This window comes from Callithrix jacchus, chromosome 5 (assembly GCF_049354715.1).
Source record: "Callithrix jacchus isolate 240 chromosome 5, calJac240_pri, whole genome shotgun sequence".
NCBI lineage: Eukaryota > Metazoa > Chordata > Mammalia > Primates > Cebidae > Callithrix > Callithrix jacchus.
This window is the reverse complement of record NC_133506.1, coordinates 37,175,853-37,201,818: the sequence shown is the minus strand read 5'-3', so window position 1 is coordinate 37,201,818 and position 25,966 is coordinate 37,175,853. Positions and strand designations below refer to the sequence as shown.

General features: G+C 39.7%; 2 long non-coding RNA genes across 3 annotated transcripts in view; one reads left to right on the top strand and one right to left on the bottom strand.

The window, feature by feature from the left end:
- The window catches only part of LOC118153980 (uncharacterized), a 357,355-nt gene that overhangs the window by 242,175 nt on the left and 89,214 nt on the right, over positions 1-25,966 (bottom strand). The window lies entirely within an intron of this gene.
- Positions 10,648-14,227, top strand: LOC118153982 (uncharacterized). Its single transcript, XR_004743865.3, has 3 exons — positions 10,648-11,358; positions 11,621-12,063; positions 13,597-14,227. It is a non-coding gene; the product is annotated as an uncharacterized LOC118153982 (long non-coding RNA).

The following is a 25,966-nucleotide window of genomic DNA, read 5'->3' as shown; positions in this document are numbered from 1 at the left end:
ATCTGAGTTCAAATTCTGACACTACCAATTGCATGATTTTGAGTAAGTAACTTGTCTTCCTTGAACCACACTCTTTATCTAAATTGAAAGTAATAATGCTTATCTCACTGGAAGTTATAATGGGTATTTAGTAAAGTTCATTCTCTTCCATTGAATTTACTGACCTTTTCTCTACCATGTTTCTGCTAAGCCACAGCTCTCTGTCCCCTCGGACTTAACAGCCTTCAATCCAGAACAAGAATGACACTAGATAAATACCCATTATCACTCAGGCCACTGCACAGAGGCTTTAGTTCAAAGGAAGTCACTCTGGGCCACCCTTCCTCCCTTCAGCAGCTCAGAGTTAAGCAGCCACCCTTGCTTCTATAAAAGCATGAATAAGTACTGCTCACTTGTTCACCTGCTGAGCAAAGGGACTGATTACCCAAGAAAGGGAAGTGTCACCCACAGAAATCAATACAGATGAGGCTTTGAAAAGGTTGGCTGGCTGCACAGGATTAGATATTGATCTTGCTTGTTTTCCCAGTTATTGCTCTGCTGACCACCTGTGGAGGCCATTTCTAATCTCCCCCTAATACCAAACAAGATGAAGCGCTCAGCCCAGAGCAGGTTCAATGCATGACAATTTTAGGACATAAAGGAATTCCCAATAGCTGTGACCAGAACACCATGAACGAAGAGGTAGGAGATCCCCCCCAACACTGCATGACAACTCAGGTTGGGTGGAAGACTGAAAAAGAGCTGGACACACAGACTGAAGCTGGTGTGAAGCCCAAACTGCATACCTGCCGCACAAAACTCTGAGGAGTCCAGGAACGGTCAAGGAGAGGGAAGAAGGCATTTACATCAGTGTCTGCTGACCCTCTGGGAAGATCCATGAAGGGAAATTTAGGACACAATAATAAGGTCCAAGATTTTAAAATACCCATATGGGTATAGTAAGAAAACCGTAAGAGAGCACTGTTTTTACTAGCAAACTGCAGAGGGTTTTTTAATGATAATATTGAGTAATAGCAAATGTTCAAGGAAATGGAAATAGTGAATAAACTTTTCTAGAGGGTAATTTGATAATATATTTCAAAAACTGTAAAATTACTTTGAACCAGTAATTTCACTTCTAGGAACTGATCTGAAATATAATTAAGAAAGTATGTAAAGCTTTGCCAGTAGTTAGAAGGCACATGCCCCTTCTTGGGACACAGAGTCAGGGCAGAAAGAAGACTGGTTATGAAGCCCAGGAAGGGCCAGGGCACTAGTTTCAGAACCCTGTGTAGTGGAGGGTCCAGACCTGCCTCAGAGTAAACCATATCAAGGTCAAGAGATCCTTGGCTGGTCAATAAACATGTGGCCAGCACTGCATTAGAAATGTGAAAACCCAGGGCCAGTCGTGGTGGCTCACGCCTGTAACCCCAACACTTTGGGAGGCTGAGGCAGGTGGATCACGAGGTCAGGAAATCAAGACCAGCCTGGCCAATATGGTAAACCCTGTCTCTACTCAAAATACAAAAATTAGCTGGGTGTGGTGGCGTGCATCTGTAATCCCAGCTACTCAGGAGGCTGAGGCAGGACAATCACTTGAACCTGGAAGGCGGAGGTTGCAGTGAGCTGAGATGGTGCCACCATACTCTGGCGTGGGTGACACAGCAAGATTCCATCTCAAAAAAAATTTTAAAGTTAAAAAAATGTTAGCCAGGCATGGTGGCATATGCCTGTATTCCCAGCTACTCAGGAGGCTGGGGTAGGAGAATCATCTAAACCTCCTGGGAGGCGGAGGTTGCAGTGAACTGAGATGGTTCCACTGCACTCCAGCCTGGGCAACACATCAAGACTCCATGTCAAAAAAAAAAAAAAAAGAAATGAAAAGTGAAGAACCCATCTTTGCCCTAAAGGCTTCACTTTATAAATGGGGACAACAGGCATGGAAAAATTGAGAAGTATGCAGTCTGTTATAGGAGCAATGGTGGAAAAACAAGGTGGGCAAACACAAAGGAAAAGGTTGTTAATTCCACATGGTGAGTCATTAAGGCTTTATCAGGGTATCACTTGTGGACTGATTAGGAATTGAGTAGGACTTGTGGGGAGGGGAAAATTCAGCTTATACCTTGTGAATGGTATTCAAAGATATAAGAAAACATTCTTGAAAACTAATGTATATAGGGAAGACATGAGAGGTATGTTCAGAAAACAAGAAGACTAAGATTATGGGAGTCCTGATGGGCCACAGTGAGATGCTTGGGTCATAATGACCAAAGGTGATGATGCAGGACAAGCAAGCCCCAAAACTGGAGTTTAGCGCAGGAGAGTTCTTTGCTCCACCCAGGAAAGAATTTAAGGGTGAGTCTGTGGTGTTAGACAGTAATCTTTTATTAAGCAGTACTGCTCCTTGCCAAGCAGAGTTAACTCATAGGCAGAACACCCAGAATAGGCAATGTATGGGCCCTCAGCAACTGTATTTATACTCAGATAAGACCACATCCAGTTGTGTACAAATTAAGGTCAATGCAAATTGAGGGGCAGATTGTTTCTAACTTTCCAGAAAAAAAGGTGGTAACTTCCGGTTTGTTGCCATGGTGTTTGTAAACTATCATAGCAGTGGTGGGAGTATCTTATGCTAATAAACAATGAGGGCAGCTGGGGATCAGCCTCAGGGATCACTCTCATCTTTCCAAGCCAGTGTTTTATAGGCGATGTAATCACTTGAGCCCATTTATTCTACTATTGACCATTGTTATATACTCTAACATCTTGTATAACATTCTGGTCAGATAATCTTGTACAGAATTTTGGTAATACAACATTAGATTTTCAGCAGTTCTTATTGCTCTTTCCTCTATAGATGGAAATTGGTCATGGGCTACATGAGATCAATATCAATCCCTGGCTATTAATGCTCCTGTAGAATCAGGCCCTAATACCAATGTGGGAAGCAGAATTAATAGAAAGAGTCCTAACAGGTGAGATTACAATTCTCAGTGAGTAACACAACAGAATGTGCTCTAGCGACCTTTTTCTTTGACTTCTATTTCAGTAATGTGAATTTGCCTTAAGATGAGACAGGCTTGTGTCTACCAGCTACATAAGGCAGTAAACATAAATAAATGTTCCATTACAAATTAGTAACATGGTTTTCTTGTCACATACTAAAAGAATCTGTATTGGAAAACTGGTCCTGCTCTCAAATCACTGGCAGAAGAAATAGCCTAGTTCAACTATTTCCAAACCAAACCAGTCTTTTGGTAGCTGCTCCCAGCATTATCGACTAGTAGCCATATCCATAATCACTAAAGCAAAGGACCACAATTATTTTTCTCCCTGCATCTGTGTTCTTCTTCAATGCGACTCTGAAGCTCTACCAAAAAATAGTAGTCCATTTTTTCAGTCTTCATATCTAGGTAGGCTCTGTATCTTGCACTGATCAAAAGAATGTAGGAGAGGAACCTTAGGTGTCAATGGAATCTACATGGGAAACCCAGGCTTCTATTAATTAACTCCCACCTTCTATTAATAAAGCATCATCCCCTTCCCCCAATGGAGTGTTGCCAGAGAAAACCAGCTAAAACAGAGTTACATAGGATCCAAAGTCTCATAATATCCATAGTGTCTTGATTTTAATTTTTTAAATTGTTCATCATACCAAAACCCAGAAATATCTCAAACTGAATGAGAGAAAAAAGTGAATGATTATGAATATGCCTAAAACAAGTGAAAAAATAGAAAATCTAAGCAAGAAAAAAGACCTAAAGAAGAACCAAAAGGAAATTTTAGAATTAAAAAATACAATAAATGAAATTTTAAACTCAATATATGGACTCAACAGCAGAATAAAAGAGGGGAGGAGAAAAAGTTCAGAGAACTAAAAGACATAATATAAAAAGTACCCAATCTGAACAGAGAGAAAAATTAAACAACAAAACAGAGCCTGAGAGACTTGTGGGACTATACCAAAAGATCTAACATCCATGTAGTTTGACTTTAGAAAGAAGAGAAAGAGGGCAAGACTGGAAAAGTAATCAAAGAAATAATTGCTGATTTTTTTTTGAAATGTGGCAATATACATAAACCTACAGATTCAAGAAGCTGAGCAAACCCCAAAACAGAATAAATTCAAACAAATTCACATTACAGGAAAATTTTGAAAACCAAAGACAGAAATATCTTGAAAGCAATGAGAGAGAAATTGAACTTTATCTATAGGGAATCAGTTTGAATGACAGTGGATTGCTCAGCAGAAATAATGGAAGACAAAAGGAAATGGCACCGGGGTTTTCAAGTGCTGAAATTTATATACATCAAAAATAAATAATAAATCAAAATATTCTTCCATGAAGACTAGACAATTTTTCACCAGCATGCCTACCCAAAAAGAATGGCTAAAGGAATTCGTCTAAGTAGAAATGAAATGATAAAAGAGGGAAACATGGGCCATCAGGAAAGAAGGGAGAAAATAATTACAATAAACTTTCTTTTTCCTCTTGAGTTTTCTAAATTATGACTGAGGGCTTAAAAAATTATAGCAAAACATGAACAGGATTTGTATAACAAAAACTACAAACTTATGATGGAGAAAATCAGAGAAAACCTAAATAAATGTAGAAAGATATCATGTTGAATTGGAATTCTCAGCATAGTAAAGATGTCAGTTCTTCTCAAATTTATATTTGAGGAGACGTTTTGTAGAAATAGACAAGATTATTCTAAAATTTACATGAACATGCAAGAGAACGAGAATAGCTAAGCCAGTCTGTAAAAGAAGAATAAAGCAAGATAAATCAGTCGACTCCGATTTCAATACTTATTATATTTCTAATCATCGAGACAGTATGATATAGTGACAGAGAGATAAATAACATAGATCAACAGATAGATCAGAAAACCCAAAAATAGACTCATACAAACATAGTCAACTGATTTTTCACAAAGTACAAAAGCAATTACATAGAATAGGTATAACTTTTTCAGCAAATACCTATGAAGCAATTAGATATCCATAGACAAAAATATAAACCTTGGTTGAATTCTTACAACTTATATTAAAATTAACTTAAAATAACTTATAAAAAGAAAACTGGTTTGGAGAACAAACTTAAATGTAAAGCATAAAACTATAAACTTTAGAAAAATAGAAGAAAATTTTCAGGATCTGTAGTTAGAGTTCTTAGACTTGATATCAAAAGCAGAATCCATAAAAGAAAAAATTGGTTAAGCTGAACCTAATCAGAACTGAAAACATTTCTTCTGTCAACTTTGCTGATGATCGGAAATGGTCATAGATATGTGACCTTATTTTTGTGCTCCCTATTATGTGCCATTGGTCTATGTGCCTGTTTTTGTAGCAGTACCATGCTGTTTTGGTTACTGCATCCCTGTAGTGTAGTTTGAAGTCTGGTAACGTGATGCCTGCAGCTTTGTTCCTTTTGCTTAGGACTGCCTTAGCTGTTTGGGCTCTTTTGGGTTCCATATGGATTTTAAAATAGTTTCTTCTACTTCTGTGAAGAATGTCATTGGTAGTTTGATAGGAATAACATTGAATCTGTAAAGTGCTTTGGGCAGTATAGTCATTTTAATGGTATTGACTGTTCCTATCTATGAGCATGGATTTTTTTCCATTTGTTTGAGTCTTCTCTGATTTCTCTGAGGAGTGTTTTGTAATTCTCATTGTAGAGATCTTTCATCTCCCTGGTTAGCTGTGTTCCTAAGCATTTTATTCTTTTTTTGCAATTGTAAATTGGATTGCCTTCTTGATTTGGCTCTCAGCTTGACTGTCGCTGGTGTATACGAATGCTAGTGACTTTTGTACATTGATTTTGTATCCTGAAACTTTGCTGAAGTTATTTATCAGCTGAAGGAGCATTGGGGCCAAGACTATAGGATTTTCTCTCCATAGCCAATAAATGGTGCTGGGATATTTGGCTAGCCATATGCAGAAGATTGAAGCTGGACTTCTTCCTTACACCATTATACAAAAATCAACTCAAGACTTAAATGTAAAACCCGAAACTATAAAAACCTGGAAGACATCCTAGGTAATACCATCCTAAACATAGGAATGAGCAAAGATTTCATGACAAAGACACCAAAGCAATCGCAACAAAAACAAAAATTGTCAAGTGGGATCTAATTAAACTTAAGAAACTATCAACAGAATAAACAGACAACCAATAGTATGGGGGAAAAAATTGCAAACTCTGCATCTGACAAAGGTCTAATATCCAAAAAGTGGACAAAGGACATGGACACTTTTCAAAAGAAGGCATACATACAGCCAATAGCATATGAAAAAAAAGCTCAGTATTACCATTAGAGAAATGCAAATCTAAACTACAAAGAGATACCATCTCACACCAGTCAAAATGGCCATTATTAAAAAGTCAAAAAACAACAGGCATGGATGAGGTTGTAGAGAAAAGGGAACACTTATACACTATTAGTGGGAGTGTATATTAGTCCAACCACTGTGGAAAGCAATTTGGTGATTCCTCAAAGAGCTAAAAGCAGAACTACTATTTGGCCCAACAATCCCATTACTGGGTATATATCCAGAGAAATTTAAATCATTCTACCATAAAGCCACATGCATGCAAATTGTCATTGCAGCACTATTCACAATAGCAAAGACACAGAATCAAACTAAATGCCCACCAATGACAGACTGGATCAAGAAAATGTGGCACATACACATGACGGAATACTATGCAGCTATAAAAACGAATGAGATCATTGTTTTGCAGGACCATAGATGGAGCTGGAGGCTATTATCTTTAGCAAACTAACACAGGAAAGGAAAACCAAAGGCCAGGTTTTCACTTATAAGTGGAAGCTAAATGATAAGAACTCATGAACACCAAGAAGAGAACAACAGACACTGGGGTCTACTTGGGTGGGAGGAGGGAGAAGAGCAGAAAAGGTAACTACTGGGTACTGGGCTTAATACCTGGGTGACGAAATAATCTGTATAGTAAACCCCTGTGACATGAGTTTACCTATCTAACAAACCTTCACGTGTGCCCCCAAACCTAAAATAAAAGTTAAAAAAAATGGGTCTTTTGCTCCATGAAAGACCATGTGAAGAGGATAGAAAGACAAGCTTCAGAGTGGAAGAAAATACTTGCAAACTACACATCTGACTGAGGACTAGTCTCTAAAACATAGAAAGAGTCTTTAAAAAAAAACAAAAATAAAAACAACTAATATTTCCTATAATTGCATGTGAATCTATAATTCTCAAACAAATAGGTTAATTAAAAGGGTAAAATAAAAGAATGTGTCAGAAGTAGCTGTGCCAATTCTAAACTGAGGCCTCAAGAAGCCTTCACAGTCCTTCATTCAGAATCCTACGCAGACACCATGTGAACAAGCCTGGGCTAGCCTACCGGAGGATGAGAGACTATGTAAAACAAGACAAACCATCTCAACTGAGGCCACTGTAGACAGCCAGCTCCCAGAAAACCCGGCAGTCAACTGCAGAAACATGACTAAGTCCAGCAGAAACAAAAGAAATGCTCAGCTGGGCCCTACATAGCTGTGAAATTGTGAGCTAAGCAAATGGTTATTGATTTTAGGCAGTAAAGTTTCAGATGGTTTGTTACATAGTAAAGCTAACTGATACAAGCTGGTGCATTTACATATTTTAAACCAATTTATCTTGAGAGGATCTCTGAAAGGTTGTTGTTGAAGTTAGATATTTTGTAATCTTTTATGACTGAACTGGACATTTAATAAGCCTCGTTAAAAATCTTACAGGGTAATTAAGTTATTATTGACTACAGCCATTCTATTGTACTACAGAAAAGTAGGTCTCATTCATTCTTCTCTAGCTTTTGTACATTTTTAAATAAATAATGTAACTGGATTGTTTGTAACTCAAAGGATAAATGCTTGAGGGGATGAATACCCCATTCTCCATGATGTGCTTATTTCCTACTGCATACCCATAGCAAAATATCTCACATACTTCATAAATAAATATACATACCTCCTATATGTACCCATGAAATTTTTTTTTTAAATCGAGAAAGGTAATTAGTTTAAAAAAAATCTTCCAGACTAAAAGTATAGGGGTGATACGAGACCCTGATCTGGCTCCTAGATTTTCCCTCCCTCATTAAGGAGGTGGGGTGGCCTTGTAGTCGGGCATGAATCCTTGATAACCTCCCCAGCAGTCATTAGTGGCGATCAGTGCTGCCCTCAGCACAGTGGACAGTCAAAAGCACACAGCTCTGCCCTTAACGAGCTTCACAGCATAGCAGCTGCCCAGACACTTCATCTCCAGCTTACTGCCACTCAGGCCTTACCAAGAAAGAGCTCAATATTTGTGGAGGAGTGTCTGAAGGCATCAGACCATCCATTCCTCCAGGTACTCTAAGTGCTGCCCTTGAATTAAGCCATACCATCCGAGAATAAAGGAAACACATTGTTTTGGCCCTCACAGAATTGTTTTTATTGAACTGAACTCTGGCGTTCAGCCACTTCCTTATCCTAAGGGACTTAAGAAAAAGCACCATGAAACCCAATATTGTCTTTGCTCTGATGACAGGGCCAAGAATCCTATTCGCAAGGAGAGCCTATAGGAGAAATCTCTTGTTTTTATTAGCAGGAAGAGCATCACTCTCCCAAGCAGCTGGTTTGTGTTTACTATGTGGCCCCTATGAATCATGTCATTGACACAATTTCCCACTTGTCCCAGCAGCTCAGAGCCAAACTGAGCAGTTAAGACTCTTGTAGAATAGTGTGTGGCTCAGAGCTTAGGCATCATCAGACTCCAGGTCTAGCTCTTCTCACCTGCAGCTTCTCTGCCTGCCGTTCACCCCAGAGCTCATGGCCTGCTTCAGGGGGTCTTCTCTGTGGCCCTGGATCATGGCAGAGTTATAAGGAGTTACAAGGGACTAAGTTTATAAATTCAGACTTGCTCACTTAGTGAGTTAACCACCAAGCCAACTGGGCGTGCAAACATGGGCTCCCCTGCCTGGAGGAAGAGGAGGGTGTACAGGGAAATCTGCCACAGGTGAGCCCCTTAACATGTCAGGAGTGATGTATATGCCATTTCTCCCCAAATCAACTCTGGAGAATGGAAATTATTATCTTTATTGTCCAAAGGCAGAAAATGAAGCTCAATGGGCCACCTAAAAGTCACACGACTGGTCGGCAGGCAGAACTAGGATGCAAACATGAGTCTAGTCCTGATGCCTGTCTTCTTTCTTCTAGACCCAGGGTTGGCAGACCAAGACCCATGGGCCCAATTCATTCTACCGCCCGTTTCTGCAAATGAAGTCTTACTGGAGCACAGCCAGTTCACGTGTTCACATGCTATCTGTGGCTGCTTTTGTGCTACAGCAGCAGAGCTGGAGGTGGTGGCAACAGAGACTACATGACTCACAAGGCCTAAAATCTTAACTATCTGTTTCTTTACAGAAAAGGTTTGCTGACCCTTGATGTAAACAAAAAACTCAAGACAAATGATCCCTCTGTCTTAAAGAAGTATCTTCAGAATCATCCAACAGGGTAGGAGAGGGCTTCTTAGCAAAGCACAATTCCACTCCTACCTCTAACCTACCACATTAGACCCTTCCAGGTTGGAGGCCTGAATCTGTATTTCTCATGTTCTTCCTCTACCTCCAAGAGCTTCTTACATTTTTTGAAGTTTATGAACGACAGCCCAATCCTGGTACTCAATGTCCCCATCAGTAGCCCTTGGTTGGAAGGGCATTGAGAGATAAATATCCCTGCTCCCTTGCCCCTTGGGTGGGGTAACATGGAGGCATACTCTATACTGGCTCCCACTGTCCCCAGCAGGTATGAGCCCCACTCACCTTGTACATAGTGATAATTTGCTTGACCATGCTATTAACTGGATTCTGATGACCCCTCTTTAAGACAGAGGAACCACTTGTCTAGAGATTTTTATTTACAACAAGGGTCAGCAAACCTTTTCTGTAAAGAAACAGATAGCAAAGATTTTAGGCCTTGTGGGTCATACAGTCTCTGTTGCCACCCCCCCACCCCCAGCTCTGCTGCTGTAGCACAAAAGCAGCCACAGACAGCATGTGAACACGTGAACTGGCTGTGCTCCAGTAAGACTTCATTTGCAGAAACGGGCGGTAGAATGGATTGGGCCCATGGGTCTTGGTCTGCCAACCCTGGGTCTAGAGGAAAGGGCACAGACAGCAGGACTAGGCTTCTTTTCCCTATCCCACTTCTACTTGTCTACTGGTGGCTCCTAGGATCAACTCCTAAATAAACTACTTGCCCTTGAATCTTTTTCTCAGGATTTGCTTCTAGAAATGCCCCCGAACACAAAAAGACAAAAGCCAGAGACACTGAGATAATTTTTTTAAATGCCACATGTGTAGTGATTTCAATGTCCCCACTAGGAATCAGGTTCTATACTCACCCCAGAGAGGCACAGAGTAGGAAAGGGGTGGAGGGAACCAAGCTGTAGAAATTAATGACGTATGGTCCCCAACTCTGACAGAGCTGATACTTAAGTTGGGGGCAGGAGTGCTGGCCCATAATAACACAAGGAAATAAGAGACAAGAAAAGCAGGAGTGGAAGGATGCATTAAGCCAGGCTTGGGGGTCTGGATTTATGGCAGGGGCAGGGACCACCACCAACCATCACGACATTTAAGTGGAGATTCACCAAGCTTCCCAGTCTGGGAGCAACAAAGTTTATAAATTGTGTTCACATGCCAATATTAATTTTTCACCTTCACAGCAGTCTCATAAGGTAAGCAGGAATTGCATTATGATTATTCATTCCATTTTTCAGGTTAGAGAACTGGAGTACAGAGTTGCCCAAGCCAGAACAGAGCAGCTCACAACCCACAAGTCCTTCTGCTGCTCTCTGCTACCAGTGACTCATTTGAAGGCTAAAGTTACCCAGGATCCCATTCTGCTGAAAGTTTCCTTGGCTAAGCTAAACTGATTATTTCTGCTAGGAGAATACTACCACTATCCTAGTCCCAGCCAGCTCTGGAATCCAGGGGAAGGGAGACTCTCCAAAAGAAAGAGTTCCCAGGGACTCAGTTCTGAGCCTGGCTGAAAAGGGGGGCTTAGTTCCTACCTCAGGAAGTGGGGTTTTCCCAGTTCATCGCCTAACCTCACCTCCAAAAGCCTGGTATCCACCACTTTACCTACCCTTCCCCCAGCCTGGCGTGGCCCCTCTACTCCTAACCTCAGAGAGCCAGAGGGATAACAGGATTCTGGTATCCATGGCAACACAGCCAGGTTCACAAAGCAGCAGGTCCTATCTCTGCAGTCAGATCAGTGTAACTGTCAGTGGCCAAGGCAATTTCAAGTCAGACTACAAGGTTAATTTGTCTGAAGTTTTGTCTGCACAGAAGCCCCCAGCATGGAGAAAAGGTGAGTCATCAGCCCAAACCACACCATTAAGCCAGGACCAGATACAGTGGCCTTTCTTGCCCCCTACACACAAACCTGAGGAGGTCAGCCCAGATAAACAGAATATCATCTGTTAATCAACCTCATGATCACTGAACATTTCATGAGTTACAACCAAGGATGCAGGGAGACTTCCAGCACAGCATGTGCTAATACATTTGACAACAGGGGCTGGCATTCTCATTCTCCGAGTCCTCTCTCAGCCTCCTTTTGTCTCCCTCAGGTTACAAGGGAATCAGACAAGAAGAGGACACACAGGAGCCAGCTCCAAGGAGGGAGCAGGAAAGGAGGAAGATCTGCTTGGATGGCTGATAGTTGGGAAACACTGGTTCTTGTGGTCAGTTCTCAGTTCAAAGGAAGTTTTGACAGCCTCTTTGGGACTTGTCAGAGCCCAGTCCAGACTGACAGTAGAGGTCTGTCCAATAGGAGGGCATTGTCCTGCCAGAGCCCTCTCATGTGTCCTGAAAGATCTACCTTCTAATGAGCCATCAATGTAGAGGGACAATGAGCCCTCTCAATTGCCTAAGACTTGATTAGGAGACCCTTTGCTCCGGTGCTGACCCTGCAGGGAGGCTGCCCCACTGCTCTGTAGCTGGATCCTATGATGCCTTCACTATGATGCTTAAAAAGTAGAGTGGCCTGGTGCAGACCCCTGCCCATGCCCAGGTGAGTGCACATTTGCATGGCCCATGGCTGTGGACAGGTCATTACTGCCGCCAGAGTTTAGAATATGGTTTTCAGCATAATTTTTAATCCATTGTATTTGAACACATATTAAAATGCTTACTGTGTAGATGGCACATTCCAACATCCTTATTAGAATAAGTGAACCAAAAGAGGAGGAAGAATAGCAGCTGCTACAATTTAATTAAGTGCTTAGCATGTGCTAACCACTGTCCTGAGCATTTTATGAATATTATTTTATCTAATCCTTGCCACAACCCTATGAAGAAACACTATTTGTTTACAGGTAAGAAAATAAGGGTCAGAAAAGTGAATTAACTCAGTTGGAGTCACACAGCCAGTAACTGTGTAACTCCAATTTTAGACTGTCAATACCTTTCCATGCCTCCTAAAGCTGGAAAATAAAAAGGCAATTCCAAAGGCAACATTCCATGCACACCCTGCCAACACAGGGAAGAGCCTACCCTCTTGAAGGAGACACTAATAGGAAAATGCTGCAAGTTTGCAGTGAAAACTCACAGAGGCCACTCGGAAATCTCAGCCCCACTGAGGTGGTGTTTCCTAGTCAGAAAAAGGATGTGGGTGGGAAAGTTCAGGAAAAGGAGGGAGAGAAGTATACTGCCACTTTAGATGTTGATTTTAAGCTATACTTGGAATTTCACAGGGAAAAATGAGAATAGGAGAAAGAATTTGGGACCTAAGAGTGGGAGATAATATCCCTAGACAGAGAAAGAGACAGTAGAAGCCCATAGATGAAATCCTTCTAGTTTTAAAACTGAAGCTGCAATATACATTTTTTTCTTCCTAAACACAGTTAGACTACATTTCCCAGCCTTCATTGCAGTAAGGTGTGACCATGTGACTAAGTTCTAGCCAATGGAATGTGAGTGGAAGGGATGCTCACAGCTTTCAGAGTGTTCCATAGAAACTTTCCATCTATCTCTTCCATGCTCTTGTCTCCTCCTAGCAGGATGAGAGAAAATATCACAGTGGTCCTGAAAACCACATGTTGAAAGCAGCAGAGATTCTATCAGACTGAATCCTGCCTGAATGACCATAAGAAGTAGGCCACCACCTAAAACTCTTCATCTGCCCATGACTGTTATGGGAGCAAAACATAAACATCTAGTAGCAGCAGCATCGGAGCCTGAAGTCAGTCAGTGTTGGCACTCACTTACCCTGCATGGCCATAGAGAGATTAAGGTCTGGGTTCCTCCTGCCTGTATGACTGCAGGTGGGGAGGAGTTTGTCCAACAAGTTCACAAAGAAACGGAGGAGGATGTGGCCCGTGAGGCTGAGCACTGTGTAGGGATCAAGGCAGAGGAAATGACCCGCGTAATCAGGACATTGATTATATATAGGGGAATTGAGAAATTAAGCAACTAGATTGGGAATAATGGAAGCCAGGTTTCTCACTGTCAGAGAAGAGAAATACAAATATGGAAAAGAGAGAGGCTGGGAATTAGATCAGAATTGGAAGCATCGGTGTGAGCTCATGGTTTTTAATCTGTACAGACACCCATATAATCAGAAGTTAATCATGAAGAAATAACAGACAAAGCCAAATTGAAAAACATTCCACAAAGTATCTGGCCTGTACTCCTCAAAAATGTCAAAGTCATGAAAGACATGGAAAAACTGAGGAACTGCTCCATATTGAAGAGGACTAAACAGACATCACAACTAAATGCGATGCATGACCCTGGATAAATTCTGGACCACAAAACAAGGGTGCTTATGAAAGACGTTTATTGAGGGAACTGGCATGATTTGAATGAGTCTGTGGATTGAATAGTATCACCATATCAATGTTAATGTTCTAGATTTTGCATTTGTACTGAGGCTATGCAAAAGAGTAACTTTGCTTTGGAGAAATACACATTGAATTATTTAGGACTTACTGCCCACGATACCTGCAACTTACTTTCAGATTATTCAGAAAAACTGTACAAAGACTGAAACAGAGAGAGATGGTGATAGAAAGTGAATAATAAGGCAAATATGGTAAAATGATAGTAATTAAAGAATCTGAGAGTATATGTGACTCTTTTGTTCAACCCTTGTATCTATAAATTTAAAATTATTTCAAAATAAAAATTGAAAAAGACATTCTATTGGTTGAACAATTATATATTTGGCTCTATTTGTTACTTCAGCTTAGCCTATCCTAATACAGAATGTAACTATTTTTTTCCAAGTAGGAATTTAAATATTTCAATTATGTAACAAATATTTATTGAGTACTCTCTGTGTGCCAGACATTGTGCTAGGTACTAGGGATATGGCACCTAAGACAGGTGTGAAAGCTGATTATACAAATTGGGTCATTTTGGTCATACCCAATTAACCAAAGTTAAGAGGCCAGGGGGATAAAGCACTCAGGATATAACAGCCACCTACTCCAAGAACTGCATTTTCCATAAGCCCAGCTGTTGAAATGACCTGCTGTGACAACCTTAAGACCAGTAGTATCTGCTGAAACAATCTTTCATACCTCTAATACTAGTTTTACCTGCCACCATCAATCACCAAATAAAAGCTTGCCAGCTCCCAAAAGCTTCTCTGGTGCCAATGAGCTCTCTTTCAAAACAATACAGAACATTTCTCTTTCTGTTAAGACCCCCAATCTTTCCTTTGTTCCTCAGATATACTAAAGACCACTCAGTCTGTATGAAAGCCCCAAATTGCAATTCTCTAACTTCCAAATAGAACATTAAGTGTAGAGACTTTTTTGACTTTGACACTCTTGGTGTCAGAAGTGAGACTCAAAGCCGATCCACCTCAGGGAGATCACTGGCCTCTGGTACTGTGGCATGAGACATCCACACTCAGTGGGCCCTTGAGCCCCTTCCCAGCTTCCCTGGGACACTTCAGACAAACCTGCTTTAAGACAAAAATTTTCTTCTGGTCCCTTTATTGCTCAAATGTGACCTGAGTCCCTTAAATAACCCCCATGCCTTCCCTTCAATATGGGACAGAGACAGCCAGGACAAGTGCATTTTGGCACTGAGAAGCAATGAAGCCTAACTTCAAGATGTTTCATAAGCAATGCTTTTATAAAAAGATGTTGATCAAAAGGAGGAAATGTGAAAGTTGATTATATGAAGTGGATCATTCTTGTCACAGCCAACTAAATCAGAGTAGAGAGACCAGGTGGGGAAAGGACTTGGGGCACATAGCACCTGCTCCAATAAATGGAAATTTCCCACAAGCCCAGCTATTGAAATGACCTGCTGTAACCCTACAACCAGTTTCACCTAATATCTGCTGAAATGACCTGCTGTGACTCGGAGACTAGTTTTACCTATTGCCTTCACTCACCAGCCAGAGCTTGCCAGCTCTCAAAATTTCTCTAGCGCCAACTCTTGCCTTACTTTCAAGAGAATACGTAACATTTATTTCTCTAATAAAACCTCCAACATATACTTATTTCCTCAGACATACCAAAGACCTCCTGTCTGTGTGTATGCCCTGAATTCCAACTCTGTGATTCCCAAATAAAATGTTAAATTTACAGTTTCATCTTTGTTTGTTGTTGTTTTTGTTTTTGTTTTTGGAGACAGAGTCTTGCCCTGTTGCCCAGGCTGGAGTGTAATGACATGGTCTCAGCTCACTGAAACCTCCACCTCCCAGGTTGATGCAATTCTCATGCCTCAGCCTCCTGAGTAGCTGGGACTACAGGCATGCACCACCATGCCTGGCTAATTTTTTGTATTTTTTTTAGTGGAGAGGGCATTGCACCATGCTGCCCAAGCTGGCCTCGAACTCCTGAGCTCAGGCAATCAGCCCACCTTGACCTCCCATCATCTCCTTTTTCTTTAATATAGGCATGATCCCTACTCTCATGGAGGTTCCAGTAAGATATAGCAGATATTAAACAACCAACTACTTAAGTTTTCATTACAATCAGGATAATTTTCATTAACTGTTAAACATCATTTCTTTGGAGAAACTTTCTTGGAGCAGATGAGATTACATCAGCACTTACCATAATGGGGAGCTTTGCACAGTTGAGGACTTTGGTGTAGCCCTGCACTACAAGTATTTTCTTCGAGTTACTATGGATTCTAAAGGTTAGTCTGTGCCTCCACATCTGTGTTTGCTCACTTTATGGATCATATATAGCACCTAGCTGAGAAGGCAGGAAATAAATATTTTCAGAGTGAATAATCTAGGTAAATGAATTAAGATAATGAGAATAGAGAGCAAGTGAAAGATGACAGAGAAATGCCAGAACTTGGGAACTGATTTTTATATTGGGACAGAGGTGTGTAACAAGACATCAAAGAGGACCTCTTGGGTATTTGGAATCTGGGGTTTCAGCAGCCAAATTTGTAGAGTTCTTAAGGAACTGAGATGGTGGAATAGAATTTTTCAATGCTCTGCCCATAATCCTCCAGATCCCTTTACCATTTTGTGCACAAGAGGGGACACACCTGAATCTTTATCAGAGGCTGGCCTGCAGGGCATGCCACTTTGCTCACTGTATTTGTCCATTTTCATGCTGCAGATTGACATACCCAAGACTACATAATTTATAACGAAAAAGAGGTTTAATGGACTCACTCACAGTTCTACATGGCTGGGGAGGCCTCCCAGTCATGGCAGAAGGCAAAAGGCATGTCTTACATGGCAGCAGACAAGAGAGAATGAAAACCAAGCAAAAGGGGAAACCCCTAATAAAACCATCAGATATTGTGAGACTTACTCACTACCATGAGAATAGCATGAGGGAAACTTCCCTTATGATTCAATTATTTCCTACCAGGCCCCTCCCACAACACATGGGAATTATGGGAGCTACAATTCAAGATGAGATTTGGGTGAGGACATAGCCAAAATATGTCACTCACCTACCTGGCCCATAGAGCAGCTCTCAACTAATGATTGATGGATATGGGGGTATAAGCACCTCAGCTCTCTCACCCTTTGTCTGCAATAAATTTGAGATGTGTATTTTAAAAGGTCTCTCCAAGTTTTCTCCCATGAGGTTAAGTTCCAATTGCACACTGTGGCAGCTGGATTATGGGTTCATTATTTGCTGTCTTCCTTTCCCTGGATTACCTCCCTCCTTACCTACTCATGTTTCTTGCACCTCCTAGTAAAATGTTAGTCTTTGAATCCTTGAATCAAACACTCAAGGCTGCTCTTGGAAAGCTCCAAATGGATTATGAACAAAAAAATCCCAGGATAAGAACTATGCTCCAGCAAGACAGCTGCTGCAACCCACACAGGAGAACTGGAGGAAACCACTTCTGCCCTCGTGCCTTCATTACCCAGTGTTTCCCTGTCCCACTCTGCATGAGATCCCAGCTCCGAGCATTCCAAAGTGCCCCAAATGTGTGGTCTTGCTATTTATTTCACAGGATGCAGAACCTATTTTTGTTTTAATCTCTTTCCAGACAGTTGCTTTGTTTTAATGGACTGCTCTTTCACCTGTGCATAATTCTTCTCTAAATTAAATTCTCTTCTCAGTCCAGCATAATGCACACTGGACTGTCAGCTCATTACTTTTACATCCTCCTTTATTCTGTTTATTCAAAGGTTTAATTAACTATGAATTGCATTGTAGGCAACAGGAAAAAGCCCAACCCCAGGTTGCTGTGTACCTCCACTCTGAAGGGAAGAGAGGCAACACAGTACTGTGGAAAAAAGGCTAGAAGGTGAGATGACAGCATAAAGATTCTAATCCTCTCACTACTACTTTGAGTGACTCACTTATTCACTAAATATTTGTTAAATTGCTGCTGTGTGCTTGTCATTATTCTAGGTGTGGGGATGGTGAGAAAGACAGGGGCCCTGCCTTCACAGAGTTTATAGTCTGTCCATGGAAATAGATGAGCAAGTTTCTTATCTATTGCTGTACAGAAAATTATACAATACTTGTTTCAAACAATATACATTTGTTATCTCTGCCATTTTTAATTCTGTATCCCAAGTGGGATCACATGTTGGTCAGGAATTTAGGATTAGCTTGGCTGGGCAGCTCTGGCTTGGAGTCTCCCATGAGATTGCATTTGGAGCCAGCTTGGGATACAGTGATCTGAAGGCTTGATGGGACTGGTGAATCCACTTCCAAGGTGGCTAGTTCATATAGCTGGCAAGTTGATACTGGCTGTTTGTAGGAGAACCAGTTACTGCTAATGTGGGCTCCTCCATGGGATATTTGAGCATGTCCATGGCATGGCAGCTGGCTTCCTTAAGCAAAGTAGAGCTGCAGTGCCCTTTATAACTCAGCATTGGAAATCAAACACCAGCACATCTCAGCTACACTCTATTAGTCACATAGACCAGCATGACTCAACATGGAGACTACAAAATGGCATGATGCCTGGAAAGTGAGGAGGCTGTCTACCACAGTAGCAAACAAATAAATAAGGCAATAATTACATATCGCGACTGGTGATGTTAAGAAAATAGAGCTATGTGGCTAGCAACTGAGGGAATTGCAAGTTACCTCTTCAAGGGGGTTAGGGAAGGCCTCTTTCTAGCTGTGGAAACCAACATAAGTTCCCTAGACTTCTTTTAACCCTCATCTTTAAAAGGAGAGCAATTGTCATTCTTTACTCACAGAGTGGTTTTGAGGTTACAACTAGAATCGGAAGGGAAGGGTGGGAGAAAGGGTTGGGAGAGACTTACTGAAGGGTAAAGAATTGCAGATAGAATAAGTTCTAGTGTTCTATAGCTTTGTAGGATGACTACAGTTAGCAATCATATATTACATACTTCCAAATAGCTTAGAAGGAAGATACTGAATGTTCCAAACACAAAGAAATGATACATGTTTGAGAGATTAGTATGCTAATTACCCTGATCTCATGACTATGTGTTGTATGTATCAAAACATCACTATGTATCCCATAAATATATACAGTTATCATGTGTCAGTTTAAAAAACTAAATAAATAATAAACTCTAGAAAAGTTCAGTTGTAATTTTGCTTTCTGTATGCAAGTAGCTACATCTCTTTGCATCTCAGGATAGGTGGCTGGCCTCAGTGCTATCAGCTTCTGAAAGGAAATGCTAAAAACATTTTGGCAGAGATCAGAGCTGCTAGGACCCAGCTGAGCGACACAGCCAGGGAAAGAGAATCTCAATTTTTCTCCTGCTTCCAGCTAAGAAAACACATTTGGCTTGAAAAAACATGGCAAGCTCTGTGTCCTGCATGAAGCACAGATATTGGCAGGTTTGATTTACCCCTTGGGAGAAGGACATATCATGCACAAAATTTCAGCCAAGTTGGTGCTGGACAGCATAAAAAAAATTTTGGAACTCACAATTATGAATGTAAAAGAGAAAGGCACAGCTGGATTTTATCACTTTTCCCTGCTCTGTCCTGGGCAGGAAATGAGAGGCAGGATCCACTCCTGAAGCTCACTCTGCTTTATTTTGCCAGCTGCTGTGTATATCCAAACTTCCGTCTCATCAGCAAAAGGAAGCAGCTTGACCATCAGCAAAGACAAAAAATATGATACATAATGCTTGAGAGGGTGTAAGAAATGGGTAACATTGTACAGGATTGAATGGAACAAAAATTAGTTTAACCCTTCTCAGAGGTTGGGAGGAGGAAGATGAATTGAAAATGATGGTAATAATTTAGAGGAACACTTTTTAAAAACCATACCATTGAAGGACAGTCTCCCACTGGAGTTTATCCTGATAAATAATTAAAGATGTGCTCCAAGTCACATGGAGTTATATGGAAGTATTTTAAAAATATATTATTACATGTTTAAATAAATCTGCAAGATAATATATACAATATGATCCTACTTTCTAAGAGAGAGAGATAGATATAAACTTTTGACCAGAATAGTGGTGAGGGTTCATAAACTGCCATCAGTCAATATGAACTATATTATTTCTTTAGCGTGCATTGAAAACTTACAAAGGCTGATCATGTATTAGGTCGCAAAGATAATGTATTTTAAAGAATTGATATCATATGGTCACATTATATCATGACAATAGAATTAAATTGGAAATCAATAAAATGCTTACTTAAATAGAAAATATTTGGTGAGTTTAAAAGCACTCTTAGTGACCCATGGTATACAGAGGAAATTACGAAGAAAATTACAGAATACAGACAGTCCCTAATTTATAATAGTTTGACTTAATGATTTTTAGACTTTACAATGCTGCAAAAACAATATGCATTCATTATATTCTGTGTTTAGAACTGAGAAGCAACGAAAATACTGCATACCAATCTTGTAGGATAGAACTGAAGCAAGACATCAAAGAAAATGCACTGCCTTAAATTACCAAATAAACATGGCTTAGACTGGTAACCCTACATCAATATCTATTCCCCCTCTTCTCTATAATAATAAAACCTCTGCTTTCTAGCTAGGTATGTGGCTGCTCACAACAAAGACCACATTTTCTAGCCTCTCTTGTAGTTGGCATGGCCAGTGTTGAAGCTCTGGCCAATAAGCTGAAACAGAAGTCATATGTACAGCTCTCTGATCATGTCTTCAAATTGCCTAAATGGCATTTTCACTGTCCTGCTGATGGGAACACAGACATGATGTCAGCAGATTGACTTTGGCATAATAAATAATGTGTCCAGTCTTTGTGCCTGGTTCCTATCATGGAGCTTAAAAAACTCTGGGAATTTCCCAGGAGATAGGAGTGTCTCTATTATGCTAGTGAAGTGACTTATGATGGAATCCTAGATAGATTCAGGTTGTGGGCTGGTTACCAGAAAAATCCAGCATGTAATTAGAGGGCTGGAACTTTCAGCCACCCATCCTCTGGAGAGGGAAAGAAGGGATGGAGATTGAGTCTAAATACAATCACTTCTTGTGGCCAATTAATCAATCAATCCTGCTTACATAAAGAAACCCCAGTGAAAACTGTAGACACCAAAGTTAAGAGGAGGTTCCTGACTGATGCACCCACTGGTGAGTTGGGAGGGTGACACACTCTAACTCCACAGGCACAGGGCATGGAAATGCTGCATTGGGGACCCTTCTAGATTTCTCATGTGTATACTTCATGATAAAGTTGTAATCATAAATTTAGCTCTTTCAGTGAATATGTAAATCATTCTAACAAATGATCAAACCTAGGGCAGGGGGACTTCCAGACTGGTAGCCAGTAGGTTAGAAGTGCAGATAGCCTGGGGTGCCCAGTTCTGGCTGGCATCTGAAGTGAGAGCAGTCTAGTATAAGACTGAGACATTAATTCGTGGTATCTGAGGCTAATCTACGTGGTAACATCAGAATTATATTGCACTATGGCCACCCGGGATGGAAATGGAAATAGTGACAACCCATCCCAGTTTGCCCAGCACTAGGACATGGAACTTTCAGTGCTAAAACCAGGAAAGTCCCAGGCAAACCAGGACAGACTGAGCACTGTAGTTGGCAGTGCTCCTAGAGTCACAAGGCAAAGGGAACACCTTAAGGATGGTGCAACAAAAAGACTGAAGGGCCCTGGATCCTTCAGGATTTCATAAAGGAAAAACTCCTCCCAGCAGGCCTGGACTGTCTATCTCCAGAATTTCACATGAGAAGTAAACATTTGTCTTGTAAAATTCACTCTTGCTGTTGAACACATACACATCTAATTTTGGCATCTTAAAGTAGAGTGCTGAACATAAGAAAGACAAACAAGTCTCTCTTTGGAATACTGACTGTGTGACAGGCAGTGTTGACTCACATACAGCAAGTTGGAAAGTTGATAATTCTTGTTATGCAGTGACAAAATATTTGGCAAAACCATAATGTTTTATGTTGGAAGACAGAACATATGTTCAAGGGCTATAGTACTAAGAGAACATGTATCCTCTGATCAACATCTCCCTTGGTGCTTGATGCAAGGAAAAGTAATGGCAAAAACAACAATTACCTTTGCACCAAGCTATATGTGTAATATATAGAGAATGTTGGCCTGTATGATGTTTTTGTGGCTCTTAGCAAAATCTCAAAGAAGATATATAAACTTAAGAACCTAAAGGATATTGTGCTAAGTGAAATAATCTAAGCACAGGACAAATGTCACATAAATCTCACTTATATGTGGAATCTAAAAAAGCCAAGCTCATAGAAGCAGAGAGTAGAAAGGTGATACCAGGGTTCAGGGGCAAGGACTGGGGAAGATGTTGATCAAAGGATACAAATTTTCAGTTAGAAAGGAGGAATAAGTTGAAGAGGTCTACTGTACAACATGCTTATTATAATCAATAACCATGTATTGTATACTTCAAAATTACCAAGAGAGTAGATTTTAAATGTTCTCAACACACACACACACATACAAAATTGTGTGCAACATAATGCATATGTTAACCAGCTAGATTTAGCCATTCCACATGTATACATCTATCAAAACATCATGTTGTATACCATAAACATATGCAATTTGTCAATCTAAAAAACAAATTTTTTGAAACTGTTTTAAAAAAAGCTAGCCAATGTGCTAACAGAGGTGAAAGGAAATACAGCACCAAACCACTCTCTGCCTGTGGTTTATGATCTAAGTTGACCAGGAGTCTGGTCATTCGGGGCTTTTCAGAGTGGAAAAGACCAATTGCTTCTATATCCCCAAAATGTAGCTATTAGGAATGATGGCTCTCTAGTGCCAGACTTAGCAGGTGGTAATACTATGGCCCCATGACTTTATCAACACCTACTTTTAAAAGATGCTTTTACCAGAAAATTGTAGCCAGCCTGGAGGAAAGGATTCAATTAATAGAGGTGTCTTTCCCACACAAGTTTTTTTTTCAAATGCACTAGTTAGCTGCCACTAAGTTGAGAGACAGGGCAATCAGCAAGGCACAAAGCAAATTTAAAGAGTAACACAAGAATCTTCAGGCTCAAGAATCTATTTCTAAACGAGAGAGCTAATTGTTAATATTTGACAAAGAATAGACTTGACATGGACCACCAAAAAGTGGACTACAAAAGTGTTTGATTCACAAGGAGAACCCACTCTGCATGGACCATCTCACATGTTACCAGGAAGCATAATGAACAAGAACGAACAGACAAAAAGATACCACCAGGAAACACAAAGGATAGTAATCTAAAGAGTTCCTCCAAAGAGAAAATCAGACGCTACTGGATGGGCAATGGGGTCTGATTATTGCTTGCATTGGCAGGTGTATGTTCACTTTCTTCTCTGTTTAGAAGAGATTTGTTATTGCTGCTTTCCTGCTCCTATTTTGTCATTGTATATTGGGTATATGACAGGCATATAACTTTCACATTTTAAGCCACTGTACCATGAGGAGCCACATCTAGACCTGTTGGAGAAAACTGTATATTGTGCAGGTATAGATTTTTAATTGGATTTAATAAATGCAAGGAATTTCAGAGCATCTCCTTTGGCATAGGAGTGGTTGAGAAGATAGGTACACATGTATGTTCAGATACCAAAGGGGTGGACTGTGGCAGACACTATACTGCTTATCCAGTATCTAGTATCCTTGCTCGCATGGTAAGAGAATTCTTAATTTTTAACTGGACATATGACTTCTCAGAACAAAAACTAAATTGCCAGTCTCTGTTGTATGGCTATAGGACTGTTATTACCAATGGGATACAAGCAGAAGTGATGCAGGTAACATCCAGATCCTATCTTCAAGGGAGGCAAGTCCTTCTTATCCCTTTCTTCCTTCATGCTGTCTGAGCATAAGCATAGAGATACATTATCTTGCAGCTGGTAGACAAGAGCAATAGCCCATAAACAAGAAAAGAGAAGAATCCGGGGTCCTTAAGGCTTCTGCAAAATACAGTTATCCTACGAGCGCTGGATTGCCTGCCCTCTAAATTTTCATGTATAAAAAAGAAACTTTCATCTATTTAAGCTATTTCAGTTATCTGCTATAGGCAGCCAACTTTATAATGCTAATATAAGAAATACTGTGAATAAACAAAATATGCATTCATCTTTAAAACTAGGAAGAAAACTCCAAAAACTTTTAAAAAATGAAAGAGCATCAATTAATGAAATATAAAAAAGCAGAAGTTTTAATAAAATGTTTTTGATCAAACTTGGCAAAAAATTTCACAAAAAAGGCTGTTTCTCTGAAAGTACTAATTATGCACACAAACTTATAAGATTGATTAAGAAAAAGAAATAAGGTACTAACAATATTCTCATTGGATCATAAAATACAGCTCAATTTTGTCTTTATCATAAAAATTATCACAGGTAAGTTTTTGTTGACGTAAGACATAGATAAGGAGGAATTTTTCTACAAAAATATAAATTACCAAAATTGATAAAAGGGAAAAAATAGGAAACCTAAATATGCCAATAACTATTTTTAAATCTGAATCATTTGATGAACTTCTTCTCCACCAGAAAAAATACACCAGGTTCAGAGAGTTTTACAATCCTATTTTACCACACATTCAAGAAACAGACTATTTCTGTATGAAATAAATTCTTTCAGGGAAGAAGAATTATTTTATGATGCTGCCATTAACCTTGAATTTTAAACTAGGTATGGATAATTCATTAGCCAGCTTTACTGTAGTGATAACCCAAAATCTCAGTGGCTTACAAATCAAAGATTTATTCCTCATTCATATTCCACATGGGCCATAGCTCAGCTGAGGTTGGGCTCCAGGCTCAGCCCTGTCCCATGTGTTTCCACATTCAAGGGCCCAAGCTCAAGGAACGTTCCTTATGCAGAACATGCCTGCTCTTGTGAAAGAGAAAAAGACCAGAGGGTTAGTACAATAACTGTATTGCTTCCTAAACCCTCTGCTTGGAAGAAAACAAGACCCCGTCTCTACAAATAAATAAATACATTTAACTGGCCAGCCATGGTGGTGTGCACCTTTAGTCCTAGCTACCCCGGCAACAGAGTGAGACTCTGTCTCCAAAAAAAAAAATCTGCATTTGCCACAAAGCAATCTACACACACATTGGGTCAAATAGATACCATTGTCAGCAAAGGAGCATATATACCCCAGCCACCAGAGGCATTATATGTCACATTGAGAACATGTAATCCTTTCACAGGGAAAATATAATTAAACAATATGAACAATAATATAATCTTCTACAGACAGCATAAGAAAAAATAGATAAATTTTGTTTATGAATTTTAATATGAATATCCTACATAAAAAGTCCATTTAACCCAATTTTTCTTAAAATTATAAAATATAATTTTATATTTTATATAATTATGTAAAGTATGTGATATACCACACTGGCATATAAAAACATAAAGACATTTTGTTTTTATATGCCATATCTAAATAGTTGCAGGAAACGTATTCAATAAAATTTAACAGTCAATCCTCCAATTTTAGCCAATGAGAAATAAGTTTTAACCTAAAAACATATCTTAAATAATAAAAGCTTTAGTAAAAATAAGGCTTCATGGTTAAATTTCAAATTTCCATTAAAATTGGAAACAAAACACAAATGCCCTATTACCCTTCCTGTTCTTCTGAATATCCTAGCCAATTCAATGGCCAAAAAAAACCCCACAGTATAAGGATTGGAAAAGCAAAAGGCAAAATTATCGTTATCTGCTTAGAATATGATTGCTGCCCTGAAATCCCAGAGAACCTAAAAATAATTAGAATACATGTTTTCATTCAATTGTTTAAATTCAAAATTTAAACAATGTTAGTGGTTATTTTTATACACAAAATATCACCAATTAGGAAATATACACAGGCTTTAAAAACAGTATTCACATTAGTCAAAAAAACATAAAACTGAGAGTTAATCTAAGAAAACAAAGTATGATATTTTATAGAGAAAATTATAAAGCAACCTTGAAACACTTTTTGGAGACCTGAATAAATGGCAAATTATAATGTGGATAGGTAGGAAGATTTATAAGAATGCCAATTCTCTACAAACTAATTTATAAGTTCCACATGATTCTAGTCAAAATCCAAATAGG